The sequence below is a fragment of the Gopherus evgoodei genome, chromosome 1 (genome assembly GCF_007399415.2).
Source record: "Gopherus evgoodei ecotype Sinaloan lineage chromosome 1, rGopEvg1_v1.p, whole genome shotgun sequence".
In the NCBI taxonomy this organism is placed as follows: domain Eukaryota; kingdom Metazoa; phylum Chordata; order Testudines; family Testudinidae; genus Gopherus; species Gopherus evgoodei.
Genome location: NC_044322.1, coordinates 114,353,545 through 114,368,424, shown reverse-complemented (window position 1 = coordinate 114,368,424; position 14,880 = coordinate 114,353,545). Strand labels below are relative to the sequence as shown.

Sequence of the window (14,880 nt, the reverse complement as noted above, 5' to 3'; positions counted from 1 at the left end):
AAAATCCCAAAATGTTTTGTTTCAGTTTTGAGCATTTTCAAATTTTTTTTTTAATTTTTTGTAATAATTAGGGCTATCAAACAATTAAAAAATGAATCACAATTGAGCACAAGATTAGAAAAAACAGTCATGATTAATCAGTTTTAATCACACTGTTAATAGTAGAATGGCATTTATTTAAATATTCAGGGCAGCTGGGGGGGGGAGAGGAAAGTGGGGCAATTTACCCCAGGCCCTGGGCTTCACAAAGGCCCCAAGAGAACGGCTGAGGCTCCTGCCCTAGGGCGGGATCCCACCTCCACCCCTCTCCCTGAGCCTCAGCGCATCCAGGACTGTCCCTGAACAGCTGTGCAGCCTGACTCTGGGGGGGCCTAAGCTCCGCCCCGCTTAGAGGCACGTGGTAAGGGGCGGGGCTGTGAGCTCAGGCCCCACTGGAGCTCGCAGCCCTGCCCCTTTGCCTCACAGCTCTGTGCGGGGAGAAGCTCCGGTGTCGTCGGAACCACACTGCACAGCTGTTCAGGGACGCTTCGGGACACGACGCGCTGAGGCTCCAGGTGAGGGGGGAGCTGGGGGTAAGGGGCTGGGGGCGGGTTGGATAAGGGCAGGGAGTTCTGGGGACAGGGAGGGGGCAGAGGTTGGGGGGGCGGTCAGGGGACAGGGAACGGGGGGGATAGGATCGTGGGCATTCTGGGGGTCTGTCAGGACTCAGTGGGGGGTGGATAGGGAATGGGGCAGGCAAGCGACAGGGAGCAGGGGTGGGGTCTCTGGGGGATGGTGAGGGGGCAAGGAGCAGGATAGGTCGGGGATTCTGAGGGGGGCAGGCAGCTGGAGAGCAGGAAGTAGGTGAGGTCTGATAGGGGGCAGGGCCAGGCTATTTGGGAGGCACAGCCTTCCCTACTCTAAAGCTCATTCAGCAGATTGAGGCTTGCAGAAGAGCCAAGCTGTTAGCTTTTCCATTAGGACTACCATCCCTTTCACTTCTCAAATGCCAAATTATAGTCTATATTTCATTTCAGTGCCATAGGGAGATTCATGTCAGGGGAGGGTAGCCTCATTTAAAATTAGCCACTAGAGGGAGGGATCACATGAGAAGAGCAATATCCTACACCACCTACCTCCTTCCCGACCCTACCAAGGGAGACACCCCCACCCCAGCATTCCCTGAGGCTTCAGAGGGGTTAATTCAGTGGTTCTCAAACTTTTGTCCTGTTACCCTTTTCACATAGCAAACCTCTGAGTGCGACCCCTTCCCTTATAAATTGAAAACACTTTTTTATATATTTAACACTATCATAAATGCTGGAGGCAAAGCGGGGTTTGAGGTGGAGGCTGACAGCTCGTGACCCCCAGTAATAACCTTGTGACCCCTTGAGGGGTCCCGACCCCCAGTTTGAGAACTCCTGGGTTAATTTAATTTTAGCACCCTGTGTCCATTCACATGCATGTGCTATTTTGAACATGTCAGTTTTCACAACATAGGCTCATCCCAGATTCTGGAACAAGCTTAAATGCTCAGTTCATGGAGTAGGGACATAAGCTATACTAAAGACAAACCCACAGTAACTGTCTCCAGTTTGTGAGGGACCCCATGGAGCCAGTCTCTAGGAAACAGATAAATGCATGGAGGTTGAGTCCATTAATGGCTGTTAGCCAGGATGGGTAAGGAATGGCATCCCTAGCCTCTGTTTGTCAGAGGATGGAGACAGATGGCAGGGGAGAGATCACTTGATCATTATCTGTTAGGTTCATTCCCTCTGAGGCACTTGGCATTGGCCATTGTCGGTAGACAGGATACTGGGTTTGATGGACCTTTGGTTTGACCCAGTGTGGCTGTTCTTATGTTCTAACCTAAATGAACCCAAAGTTATGGAGACAGATTTGAGTCAAGGAAGCCAGCAGAGTATCTGAAACCTGGAAAAATCTCTGACTGGATGGGCTCAGACATTTGGTCACAAGCCGAGATGGTTCAAAAGTTTTGGATTTTTGTTAAGCAGAATTTTTTTATTGCTTCTTTAAACAATCAAACACAGCAAGCAGCAAATATTTGGCCACCCACTTCTGAAACCCCAAACCATATTCAGGTTTTAGCAGACTAATTTCAGCTTTTCAATTAAAAAAAACACAACAAATTTTGAAGGAAAGCAGACATTGTCTGTGATTTTTTTTCTGCCTTTTAAAACCCCCTAGTTTTCGATCTAAAAAAAATTTTGAGGGAAAAATTGTCCAACCCTTTTAATGAGCTTTAGTGCCTTTTAGCACTAGCTGATTCTGAGAACCAGTGATACCTTGTAAAGAAGTTCTCAAAACTAGGTTTGTGCAGAGATGCATAAGGTTTATTTTTCCCAGTGCCGTCCGTGGGGGGAGCAAGTGGGGCAATTTGCCCAGGCTCCCACAGGGGCCCCCATGAGAATATAGTATTGCAATTTTTTTATGGAAGGGGCCCCTAAAATTGCTTTGCCCCAGGCCCCTGACTCTTCTGGGCAGCCCTGTAAATATTTGTGGATGTTTTCTACTTTTTCAAATATATTGACTTCAGTTACAGCACACCCTGACTTCTGCTCTGCTGCTGTGGCTTGTGGTGCCTGGTGCTCAACCTGCAGTTCCAGGCAGGCTCCGTGTGGCTGCCGCTTTCCAGAACTCACAGCCATCCTGCAGCCCTCTGGCCTCTTTTGGCTCACCAGGGGCACCATTTTAGATTTTAGTTTGGGGAGAGAGAGAGAGTGTGTGTGTGTGTTGGCAGAGCACTGTCTCTTTAAGCAGAGCACTCGGGAGCCTGAACACTTTTTCGGCCAGCAGCAGCCAGTCTCCCCCTGGTCCCTGACCCCAGCTTAGTGGTGACAGGCTACACTGGTGGTAGGAGGGGGAACACCCCATGTCAGTCCTTCCGCCCCCACTCTCGCTGGCAGACAAGAGTCAGGTTCCCAGTCTGGAGGCGGCTCCATGGCAGGGGAGGAGGAGGCAGGCACACCAGTGGAGCAGGGCGGTTGGAGCAGGGGCACCCCGTGCTGTGGCCCCCCCCGCCCACCACTAAGGCCAACCCTGGGGGAAGGGATGGTGTAGGCAGCAGGGTGTGATTAATTGACAACCCTAAAAATAATTATAGGAAATTTCAAAACAAAGTTGTTTCAAATTGAAAAATCAAACCATTTTGTTTGGAAAATGCTGGAATGAAAGGTTTGGATTATTTCCCATTTTTCTTTTTTACTTCAAAAATGTGGCACAATGGCCAGACATTCACTGAGCAGTTTAGTGTCACTGAATCTCCATTTTTTTGCTGGAAAACGTTTTGGTCAAAAAATGTCACCCAGCTCCAGGTGTAAATTAGGGATCTCCCCAGCCTCCCAGTAGGTGGAACATCCATTGAAACTGTTACCAGGGCATTTCCCTGCACTTCCAGCATGTCCACTGTTTAAAAATTGTCAATCATGAAAAAAACCAGTGGGTGTAGTAACTCAGTCTAACCATGTCTGTCTGAAGCCTCATTCCATATGAGGTTGGCCTCTATTTCTGCATATTACAAGAGGATTAGCAAGTACAGATATTGAAAATTGTGTCTATCAACATAGTCATGTGAATTTCCAAAGAGGTCATGCAACTTCCCAGTTACTGACCCACATTGCATTAATTCGTCCTCCCCTGCTTATCCTGTACTTGAGGTGAGTAAGAAGTGCAGCATGCCTCTGATTTCTATGCTTGGGTGACAGATTTCTGTCATTTGTCAGGTTATAAGAAGACTGATGAACTGGCCAGGCCCCATTGGGTTCATTTTCCAGCTGCATCTCTACCTTCCTGTGAAATTTCTGAACCCACAAAGCAGCCCCAGACCCACACAAACTGTTCTTCACACCATGCACCGTACACTTGTGGAGCTCCTTGCAGAGGATGTTATAAAGGCCAAGACACTTAGAGTTAAAAAAAACAAAACAAAACACGACCTTGATAAGTTAACAGAGATAGGTCCATCAATGGCTATTAGTCAGAATGGGCAGGGATGGAGTCTCTAGCCTCTGTTTGCCAGGAACTGGGAGTGGGTGACAGGGGATGGATCACTTGATTACCTGATCTGTTCATTTCCTCTGGGGCACCTGGCATTGGCCACTATCGGAAGACAAGATACTGGGCTAGATGGACCATTGGTCTGACCCAGTACGGCCGTTCTTATGAAATACAAAGCACTAACCATGCTTTGCAGTGCATAAAGGCTTGATGGAATGTTGTGATTCTTATACAAGCTTAAGCAAGACGTAACTATGATTAACTAGCTTCTTAATTTTAATATACCCTGTCTAGTGTTCATTGGAAATAACCCTTGATGTTTACTTTTGAGTCCATGCAAACCCCTACCTGTTCAAGGTGCAGTAAAGCTAAGTTCTGACACCAATTACCATTAAATTAGTTTTTTGTAATCCCAAAGTTTTTTGTATTGGAAAGGAGCTTTTTATGCTGTTGGTGGAATGAGTGATGCCTGAAGATTTGACCATGTGGAATATTTGTTTGGAGCTACTTTACATTTTATTTTACAAAAATTAGCATGCTTTATTTGCCTAAAAGATACATAGTGCATGAAGTTCCTCAGAGCTTTAATGGCTCAACTGTGAGGATGACTCTGAAGGTTAAGTGAGGAGGGCTGAGAAGCCCTAGCTAAACGTATCTGCTACAGATCAAATTACTTCATTCTATTCCATCTGAAAAGCAACTAAATATATTTTGCATTTCTGTTACTCAAAGATCCAGGGAGATCTAAAAATGGATGTTTTCAGTCATCAGTTGAGCTTCTGGAATCATCCTACAGTGTTCTTTATAACAATAAAAATCAGCATTACTTGCATTCTTATTCAAAACCTGCAAATATTTTGCATATGTTTTTAATGAAATTATCTTAATGTATTTATTTTAAAATTTTAAAATTTGTAAAGTGAATGTATTGTCCATGCAAAGTTACAATTTAACTAGACACTGTTATCTGTTCCTAGAACCGGTCTTGGTGCTGCAGCAATGTAAGCTTGCCTACTCTGCTCCATTGAGGTGATTCTACCCTGACTCAAAGAAACCCCATTTCATGCTTGGCCTCTCCGCAGAGGCTACTGACAAGGGTGATACCAAAGTAGATGGTGGGTTTTGTGATCTCTAAACTGGTGGAACTGGACTGAGATTGATAAAGTTCAGACACTACCAAACGATCATGAGCTGGTTTAGCCTTTTGATCACCCTGACCTGGATTGGATTTGTTAACAGGGGGCAGATTGCATACCCTATCAACTATTCCCTGAGCCCTCCAGCCTCCCTCATTAGTATCCTGTCTGAGAGGTTTCACTCCTTTTGCTGCCTAATTTAACAACAAATCTGGGAGGAGGGGTTCCTTTGCCCAACTCTAATTCTTTACAGTTTCTTTCACTCTACCATATTTTAAAAAGTCCCAATGACAGAGACCATGTTTGTTGTCATTGTAATTCCTAGACTAGACCGAATTGTCTCCTTTTGAATCACTTTTAGGGATATCACTGTTCTACAAACCCTGGATGTAAAGGTGTTTGTCATTCAGAAATTATTTCCATAATTAAGGATCCAGTTGTAGCAAATTGATTTGTTTCTGTCTCTAGATTTTTTTTCTCCCAAGGGTAAAGCTGCATATCTCTCTTCCCCCCAGTTTTATGAAGCTTTTATCCCAAACTTTTAATTTAGAGACCAGCACTACCTACATCCCGCTACTCCAGATCTGGATCCATATTCAATCTTTGTCAAAAGCTGGGGCTGTCAGATTAGAGCCAAGGTTTTGGTGGAGACCATTGTAGAACTAGGATCCAGTTATGAAGCTGGGATCTGAAGCTGAACTTTTCCAAACTCCAAGAGAGCTTTGATCTGGAGTTTTGGTTTGGGTCCATTGCCACTACAATCCTGTGGTAGGTTTCTCTTTTGGGAGCAGAATGGTAGATGTTTAAATCTCTTCTAATTGGGAGACCAAGAATCATTTAAAAATCATTGCAATTTGGGAAGCCCTATGTGCTTCTATTTTCCCAGCCTCTTGTAATTCGACTCCCTGTTTTGCACCCTGTGCATCAGCTACTTGGGTAAAGGATGGCAGCAGAACATATTAATGAATGGTCCAGAACTTGGTCTCACTGAAGTCAATGGAAAAACCTCCACTTTCTTCCTCACTCATGGACAGTGAGTATCATAGGCAGGGGTAGGCTGTGCCTTCCCAAACAGCCTAGTGTGGCCCCGCTCACTCTCTAGCCCCAGGCCAGGCCCCTCCTACATTCCAGACTCTGACTTGGCTGGCCTGGCAGAGAAGCTGGTGCTGTGGCCATGCCACTGGGAGCACCAGGGCTGGTCACCTCACCTCTCACAGGGAGTTAAGGCGGCTGATACTGGAGCTGTGCTGCCTGGTGTACTGGGGCTGGCTGTGCCACTTGGCTACCCAGAGCACCGGGGCCAGGAGCGCTACTTCTCGGCACATTGGGGCTGGTTGTGCCACCTGGAGCACCAGGGCCATGAATGCTGCTGTCTGGCACACTGGGGCTGGGGCCTTGCCCCCTGGCCACCCAGCCCTGGGGCCAGGGCCCACAGTGGGAGAGCTATGGACTCCTTCAGGGAAGGGGGGACAGGTGGGGAGGGGCAGGTCTGGGGGGCTAGCCTCCCTGAAAGGCCGGGTCACCAGACACCCATGCTCTCAGCCTTAGGGAAGTGTGATAGCAGGAATAGACCAGCACGGTTCCTGTGCTTCGCCAGTCCAGTGGCTAGCCACTGTGCAGGCATGTTGAGGGGAGGAAAATTCTTCAAACTCTCCCTCTTGTGCATCCACAAGATTCCTAACCACAATCTGATCCTCTGTCTCACCCAGATGTAATTCAGTGGGGAGTTATGAAACCTGGCTGTATGACTGGATGAAATGCTGTTGAAGCCAAGACTTATTCATTGGATGGAAGCGACAATGGCTTTTTGAACAAAATCATTTCTTAGATTAGATTAAAAAGCAAATTGGCTTGTTTTTTGAAGTCACAAAAAGCCAGATTAATGAACTGCACTTGCAAACCAATGTGTAAGAAAGCAAATAGATCCCATTTCCCAGCCTCAGATACTTTACTGACTTCCTGCAGCATGTAAAAACGTAAATGTGTACTTAATACATGTGATGCATTGGAGAATACACACTGATGTTAAGATGACAGCACTTCTGGAGTTATGGTTAATCTGTCCGCAATTATCCTTTCCCTTGGTCCAGTAATGCATTTGCCTTCTCATCATTAAATGCCACATTTAAAAACCAACTAGTTTACACCTCTGGCATGTTAATTAGATCTTTGTTTCACAGCAGGTTCCACTCATGCAGGAGTGTGTGAGGAAAAAAATTAGGGTTCAGTTCCTCAGAAGGTATAAATTGGCTTCAGTGGCACTTAGTGGATTTGACCTAGCTGAGGGTCTGAAATCTGAGGCTGAGACTAAAGATGCTCTTGCTTTCTCATATTAATATATATGAAAAATAAAATGTGAAGGTTTAATGCTAAAAGCACTGTTCTGAATGGAAACGTTCAGGACATCCGTGTATTAACAAACAGAAGCTCTGCATGAATACTACTCATGGTGTCATTCTGTGCTTCAGTGACTGAAAGTCACGTGACATGGGATTTTTCAAAAGCATTCCCTGTTGGTCTTACTCCGCTCTCCTGGAAGCTAAGGGGAGTGTTACTGCTGATTTTAATGGGAGCAGAGCCAGGGCGATGCTGAGTGTTTTTGAAATTCCCACCCCGGGCATGTGAGGATTAAATGCTTTTAAAAACTCTGATAGATAACTAAAGACCTAGAGTGAAATCCTTGCCCCAGTGAAGCTGATGGGTGTTTTGCCTAGCAGGATCAGGTAATATATATTTACACAGAGCTGTCCTGTTGCCCCTCACCCACCTTCTGCAGTAGGTCTGCCATTGCTCACCACATGACCACTCACACAGTGAATGCAGCTAACTACAGGACTAGCGCAATGTGTTAAAAAGACCTGATGGCTTTCACCCTTCTCTCCATCTGTGATTGTCAATGACAAGAGAAAATGGCAAGTCACTCCATATGAGGGACCCACCGCTTCTGGGACTGTCCTCAAATATAAATTTTCTGGACCTCAGTAAGGATGTAATCCAAAGCCCACCGAAGTTGATGGGAATATTTCCACTGACCTCAATGGGCTTTGGATCAGGCCCTAAATGATTCCTTACCCTTAGTTCCAACTGGCATATGAAGGACTCCGAAGCTGTTTAACAATAATCCTTTTTAGCAAATGTAAAGAGTGAAATGGTTCGACCCGGAAGGGAGTTAGTCACCAGTCCTCTTGGCACAAGGGTTTCTGACTGTGTGTGATGGGGCAACTGCCCCACACTGGCCTGTAAGGGGTTAATGGAGCCCTAGGGAGGCTGTGCAGAAGCAGCCAATAAAAAAAGGGCTGTGAGGAGCAGCGAATCAGGGCCTGGCAGGCCCATATACAAAGAGCTGCAGGGCAGAGTAGGTTCAATTGCTCCTTGGAGTTCAAGGAAGGAGGACTGGCTGCCTTGCAGGTGGAAGACAGACCCTGGACAGAGCAATGCTGCTAACAGAGACCAGGGGAGAGAGAGACAGCTCCTAGCTGGGCATAGATTCAAGGGCTGGAAGGGACCTTGAGAGGTCATTGAGTCCAGTCCCCTACCCTCATGGCAGGGCCAAATACTGTCTAGACCATCCCTGATAGACATTTATCTAACCTACTCTTAAATATCTCCAGAGATGGAGATTCCACAACCTCCCTAAGCAATTTATTCCAGTGTTTAACCACCCTGACAGTTAAGAACTTTTCTCTAATGTCCAACTAAACCTCCCTTGCAGCAGTTTAAGCCCATTGCTTCTTGTTCTGTCCTTAGAGGCTAAGATGAACAAGTTTTCACCTGCCTCCTTATGACCAGAGCTGCCCAGAGGATTCAGGGGGCCTGGGGCAAGGCAATTTTTGGGGCCCCTTCCGTAAAGTTGCAATACTATAGAATACTGTCTTCCTGTGGGAGGCTCTGTGGGGCCAGGGGAAAATAAACATTTAAAAATCTTCCGCATCTCAGCACAAACCCAGTTTCGAGAGAATTTCTTTTCAAATCATCTTTACAAGGTATCACTGGTTCTCAGCATCAGCTAGTGCTAAAGGCACTAAAGCTCATTAAAAAGTTTTGACAGAAAATATTTTCCGTCCAAACTTATTTTGGATCAAAAACTAGGGGGTTTTAAAAAGAAAAAAAACACGGACAATGTCTGCTTTCCTTCAAAATTTGTTGTGGGTTTTTTTATTGAAAAGCTGAAAGAAGTCTGCCAAAACCTAAACATGATTCGGGGTTTCAGAAGTGTGTGGCCAAATATTTGCTGCTTGCTGGTTTTGATTGTTTAAAGAAACAATAAAATTCTTCTTAAAAAAATCCAAAACTTTTGAATTTTAATGGAGTTAGATGGCTTGCCTCCTTGATCTTCCCCGGCAAAAGCGCACACAACAACAGACAAAGACATTCCTCCCTCCCAGATTGAAAGCATCTTGTCTCCTTATTGGTCCTGTTGGTCAGGTGTCAGCTAGGTTATGTGATCTTCTTAACCCTTTACAGGCAAAAGAGGAATTAATCCTTAACTATATGTTTATGACACACTCTAAAAGCTTATCAGATGTCACTGCTCAATCTGACGGGAGCCCTAGTAAGCCAAAGTTCTTCCAGCCCTTCTGGAAGAGTTGCGTCTTTGGTCAGAAGGACTTGTCTGCTTGCTGAATCCAAAGAAGGCCTTGAGTCAGTTTAAATGTAGACTTTTTATGCCAAACACCCTTTCTTAGTCAGTTGGTCTCTGGAAAACTGAGTTTGAACCGGTTTATGCAAGCGTCCCCAGGCATGGTACCTCTCTGGAGGTCTTTACAACCTGAGTGATTCACCTTAAATCACCATCCACTGCTTTTAGTTCCTGGAGGAGCTGTGGTATCATTCCCCCTCACTCTCCTCCACTGCCCCAAGTTGCATACAGTCCCTGGCCCACAGTGATACATAAACCATTCATAAGCTTAATACAGTATGTATCCCCAAAGATACTGCACAAGGTTGCAACATGTCATAACAACCTAGTATGATATTAGTCTCTTTTGTAGCTGCATCATATTGTTGACACATTCACTTTGTGATTCACTATAATCCCCAGATCCTTTCCAGAGGTACTATTGCCTAGCTAGTTATGCCCCATTTTGTAGTTATGCATTTGATTTTTCATTCCTAAGTGTAGTACTTTGCACTTGTTTTTATTGAATTTCATCTGCTGATTTCAGACCAATCCTCCAATTTATCAAGGGTGTTTCAAATTCTAATCCTGTCATCCAAAGTGCTTTCAACCCCTCCCAGCCTGGTGTCATTGCAAATTGCATAAGTGAACTTTTGACTTCATTATCCAATTGATTTATGAAAATATTGAATAGTCCCTGTGGGACCTGCTGGACACATTTCCCCAGTTTGAAAGTGTGTCATTGATAACCATTCCTTGATTACTGTCCTTCAAACCAGTTTTTCACCCACTATTTCATCTACCTGCACATGACTGAGCCGTAGAAGGCAGGCCAAGAACATACTGGGCTAAAATAATGTAGAAATATCTTGTGGTTAATCTGAAGAGCAGAAATACACTATTTTTCTTCTTTGCCCAAGGAGTGACTCAGTTATAGGTCAAAAGGAGGAATGTGCTCATGCCATCCAGCAAAAGTAACAGTTTCAGCCAGATATCTAGGCACTGGGGACAGAGGCTGGGTGAGAAGCTGAGAGTTAAGGGAAGGAAGCCATATTTAGCAGGTGCTCCCTATGAGACTGAACTCAGGCCAGTGGGCTATTCAGGCTAGGTATAAGGAGTATACAGAAGCCTGTGTGGTTACAACTAAAGCTGGGTGATTTTTTTGTTCAAAACATTTAAGAAAAAGTGTAGAAAAATGTTGTTTCATTCAACTTTTGTTTTCCACTTAAAGTCTTTTGAAATGGTTTTCACTGAGCTTTTCCTCTCTTGGGCTTTCCTTCTCATCACCTCCTTTTCCCTCTCAGGGCAGGGGGAGAAAAAGGTAAAGAGAGAGAAAAAGGAGATGGGGTAGAGGGGAACAACAAATTGAAAACCTTGGAGGCTTTTTTGGTTCTTGTTTCACCAAGAAGCAGAAAAAAAAACACACACACACACAAACCTTGCTAAACATTTCAAATGAAATGAGAATTTTTTAGAATCCTTGATCCATCCTGCTCCTTGTCCACTGATCACCCCTCCAAGACCCTCCCAATCCAACCCCCCTTCCCTGTCCCCTGACTGCCCCCCCCCAGAACCTCTTCCCCATCCAACCCCCCCCCTGCCCCTTATCTAACCCCCCTGGCTCCAGCCGCTTACCCTCACCTCCTAGCGCCTCAGCACGTGCGTCGAGAAGCAACCCTGAACAGCGCTGCAGCCACATGGCTGGGGGGGGGCCTGAGAACCTCCCCGCTCAGAGTTGCGTAGTAAGAGGAGGAGCTGCCCTGCCCCCTTGCCACACGGCTCTGAGCGGGATGGAGCTGAGGCCCCCCCCGCCCGGAGCCACGTGGCCGCAGCGCAGTTCAGGACGTACTGAGGCGCCACGGGGATGGTGGGGCCGAGCCTCAGCAGGGGCAAATTGCCCCACTTCCCCCCCTCCCGCTGAGCGGCCCTGCTTATGACACCCTTTTAGATTTAGCATTGCAGACTGAGGCTCTCAGGCAAGGGTGAAGGTGGTACTGGGATTGCAGGGAAGTGACCCAGGGAAATAGACTGAGAAGTTGGAGGGGATGCAGCACATGGCTGCTATCTACAGGGTCCTGGGCCAGGACTTGAAGTAGTGGGTGGGCCTGGGTCTCCCCCCTCCCCCGGTTGCTCACCACTGAGGAAGTTGGACTGCTGTACTGTCCCCCAGAAGGAGTGTCACAGCCAGAGGGCTGTGTCCTGAAGAGGACACTGTGGTCATTAAAGTGACATGAAGTGATGGTGGGTGAGACACCACCAAGAGTTGGTGTACCTGGGGAGCTGATTCACAAGATGACCAGCAGGAGATGTTAGTGTAGTGGGTCCCACCCTGTCACATTGTGGTAAAATGACTCATGGGGTTACAAATGAATGGAGAGGGGTTATAGAATACGGAAATCCTCGGTATTTAGGGATTCTGAGAAACAACAAAAAGTTAAATATCCAAAGACACTAGTCTACATTTTGGAAACATGTAGCTACTTTTGAGCAATAGGTACTGTACTGGGATTCTGGGACATAAAAATAGGGAGATGCAATATTTTATGGGGATGGAGGGAGATTTTTCTTGATAGGACTCTGCTAGATTTTATCCTGGAGTGAGTGTGTCCTATCTATTCTATCCAGAAATACGGGATTTGGTAATGGAAACATTGGCAGGCTCATGACTACAAAGGGGCTTTCTGTAATGCGGGATTAATTCCCAGAGGTAACCCAGCAAGTTGTTTGTCCTAATAAAGTCCTGACTTAGAACTAACATTTTATAAACATGTTCTGTACACTTATTTCCTGTGTGCTGAGCAAAGCTAGGATAGCTGTCAAACAAACACTGATGCTGAAAGCTTGGAAATTGCTGTACAAGGAGAGACTGTAGAGACACCCTTATTTAGCAGCGCTGAAGTACGTTGCCAATAGGAGGGGGAGAAAAAATGGAGGCTCAGCTGTATTTACAAAGGCAAGAGAAATTTTCCTGACCTGAAGCCAACTCTGATACGAGCTATTAATTTAGCTTGATTTTGTGGGGCTAGTTTTGAATGTCGTTTTTTTGGTCCAGAATATAAACAATTTACTTTAGTTCATGTTAGAGTTACATGTTCTTGTTTTCAAAACTGGTGTCTAGTATTTAGTCTCTGCTACTTCTATAACATGGCTGGAACTGCTAGATAACTCCAAATAGTTTATGCCTGATCAAGATTCCATGCCATTTAGGTACCAGATGCACAATGCATCCGAAACATTTAGTTACGATACTATACATATTCAATTAAAAAAAACAAACCCAAAATCTTGTTACATTGAAAGCAAAGTGATGTAAGTGTTAACAGCACAGATGTACAGATTCTTAATCAAATTGCTACAAGTGCCAAAGGGGTTTTACATTTGTCTGTAAAGATATATATCTTTATATATTTCTTTTTGTTACTGGAAAATTTTCCTTATCACTCTCATTCAGCAAGATATGAGAGTATGTGCCTAACTTTAAGCATATGATGGGACTATGATGGGGCCTTAAGTACTTTGCTGAATCAGGGCCTATGAAAGTAAAATGAATACAATTTATCTAGCCATGGTAATTATTTGATTGGCTCAATACTGGGCTCAGCTAACTGGCTTCTCCCTTGAGGAGGTCCACACCATGTCACAGTAATTGGCATAGCCCAGTTATTTAGTTTGGGAGCATGAACCTTCTGAGGTCTAGTCCTATCTCTGAAAATGTCTTCACCTATGGCCTTTGACTAGTTTCTTAACCTTCCTGCCTCACTCTCCCAGTCTGCAGATGAGATTGATGGTACTTCCTTATCTTAGAGAGCTTCGAGGAGGATTTATCAGTTAAGGCCAAATTCTGAAATCTTCCCTAGGAGTTTTGCTCAATAAAGGACTGCAGAATTTCACCGTAGTGTTTGAGTAATACCAGGAGGAAGAAAAGTTACAATGGATCTTTCCACTGATTTCTAGTGGGAGTTGGATCAGGCCTTAAAAGTGTTATAGCAAGATAGAGATATTAAGTATCAAGCAGCTAAGAAGTCTGAGTTAAACTTGTTAGCAGCTAAGTGTCAAGGCTTTAGAAATAAAAACATAATTTGCCCAAAGCTGCTGTGATTCTGTTTGAGCTTATCATAACATAGTCCCAGATTTGGACCTTAGCGTCCAAAATATGGGGGTTAGCATGAAAACCTCCAAGCTTAGTTACCAGCTTGGACCTGGTAAAGCTGCAACCACCCAAAAAATTAGAGTGTTTTGGGGCACTCTGGTCCCCCCAACAACCTTCCCTGGGGACCCCAAGACCCAAATTCCTTGAGTCTTATAACAAAGGGGAATAAACCATTTCCCCCCCTTCTCCCTTCCAGGTGTTCCCTCCCTAGGTTCCTGGAGAGAGACACAGAAGCAAGCTCCATGAATCTAAACAGAGGGACTCCACCCTCCCCGTTCCCAGTCCTGGAAAACAGAATTACTTCCCTCTTCACCCAGAGGGTATGCAAAGTCAGGCTAGTAAATCTAACACACACAGATTTCCCCCTGACCTCTTCCTCCCACCAATTCCCTGGTGAGCACAGACTCAATTCCCTGGAGTTCCCCACTAAAGAAAAACTCCAACAGGTCTTAAAAAGAAAGCTTTATATAAAAAGAAAGAAAAATACATAAAAATGGTCTCTCTGTATTAAAGTGACAAATACAGGGTCAATTGCTTAAAAGGAATATGAATAAACAGCCTTATTCAAAAAGAATACAATTCAAAACACTCCAGCAACTACACACATGTAAAATACAAAAAAACATATAAATCACTATCTGATCTTTTGTATTTACAACTGGGAAACAGAAGATGAGAAAGCAAGAGACAGAAATCCTCCCATAGCCGAGAGACAGGCACAAGACAAAGAACTCAGACACAAACTTCCCTCCACCCAGACCTGAAAAGGTCTGGTTTCCTGATTGGTCCTCTGGTCAGGTGCTTCAGGTTACCTCTTTCCAGGTGTAAGAGACATTAACCCTTAGCTATCTGTTTATGACAGAGCTCTTCCAAAAAACCATTGCTATAACATAAAGCTAGTACTTTATGTCTGGATGCTAAGGCTTTGACAGGTACACAGAATCAAATACCGGCTGCTTTTAGTGGCTATGAGGAAAGAG

At 45.0% G+C, this 14,880-nt stretch overlaps 1 protein-coding gene across 3 annotated transcripts in view; it reads left to right on the top strand.

Moving 5' to 3' along the window:
- Window positions 1-473: 473 nt before the first annotated feature.
- Window positions 474-14,880, top strand: part of ECRG4 (ECRG4 augurin precursor) — a 79,254-nt gene continuing 64,847 nt past the window's right edge. Inside the window, exon 1 of one of the 3 annotated variants that reach the window (XM_030569611.1) lies at window positions 474-554. The gene's annotated coding sequence lies outside the window, so the exon portion shown is untranslated. The remainder of the gene's footprint in view (window positions 555-14,880) is intronic. The other 2 variants (XM_030569617.1, XM_030569642.1) reach the window with 2 other exon arrangements.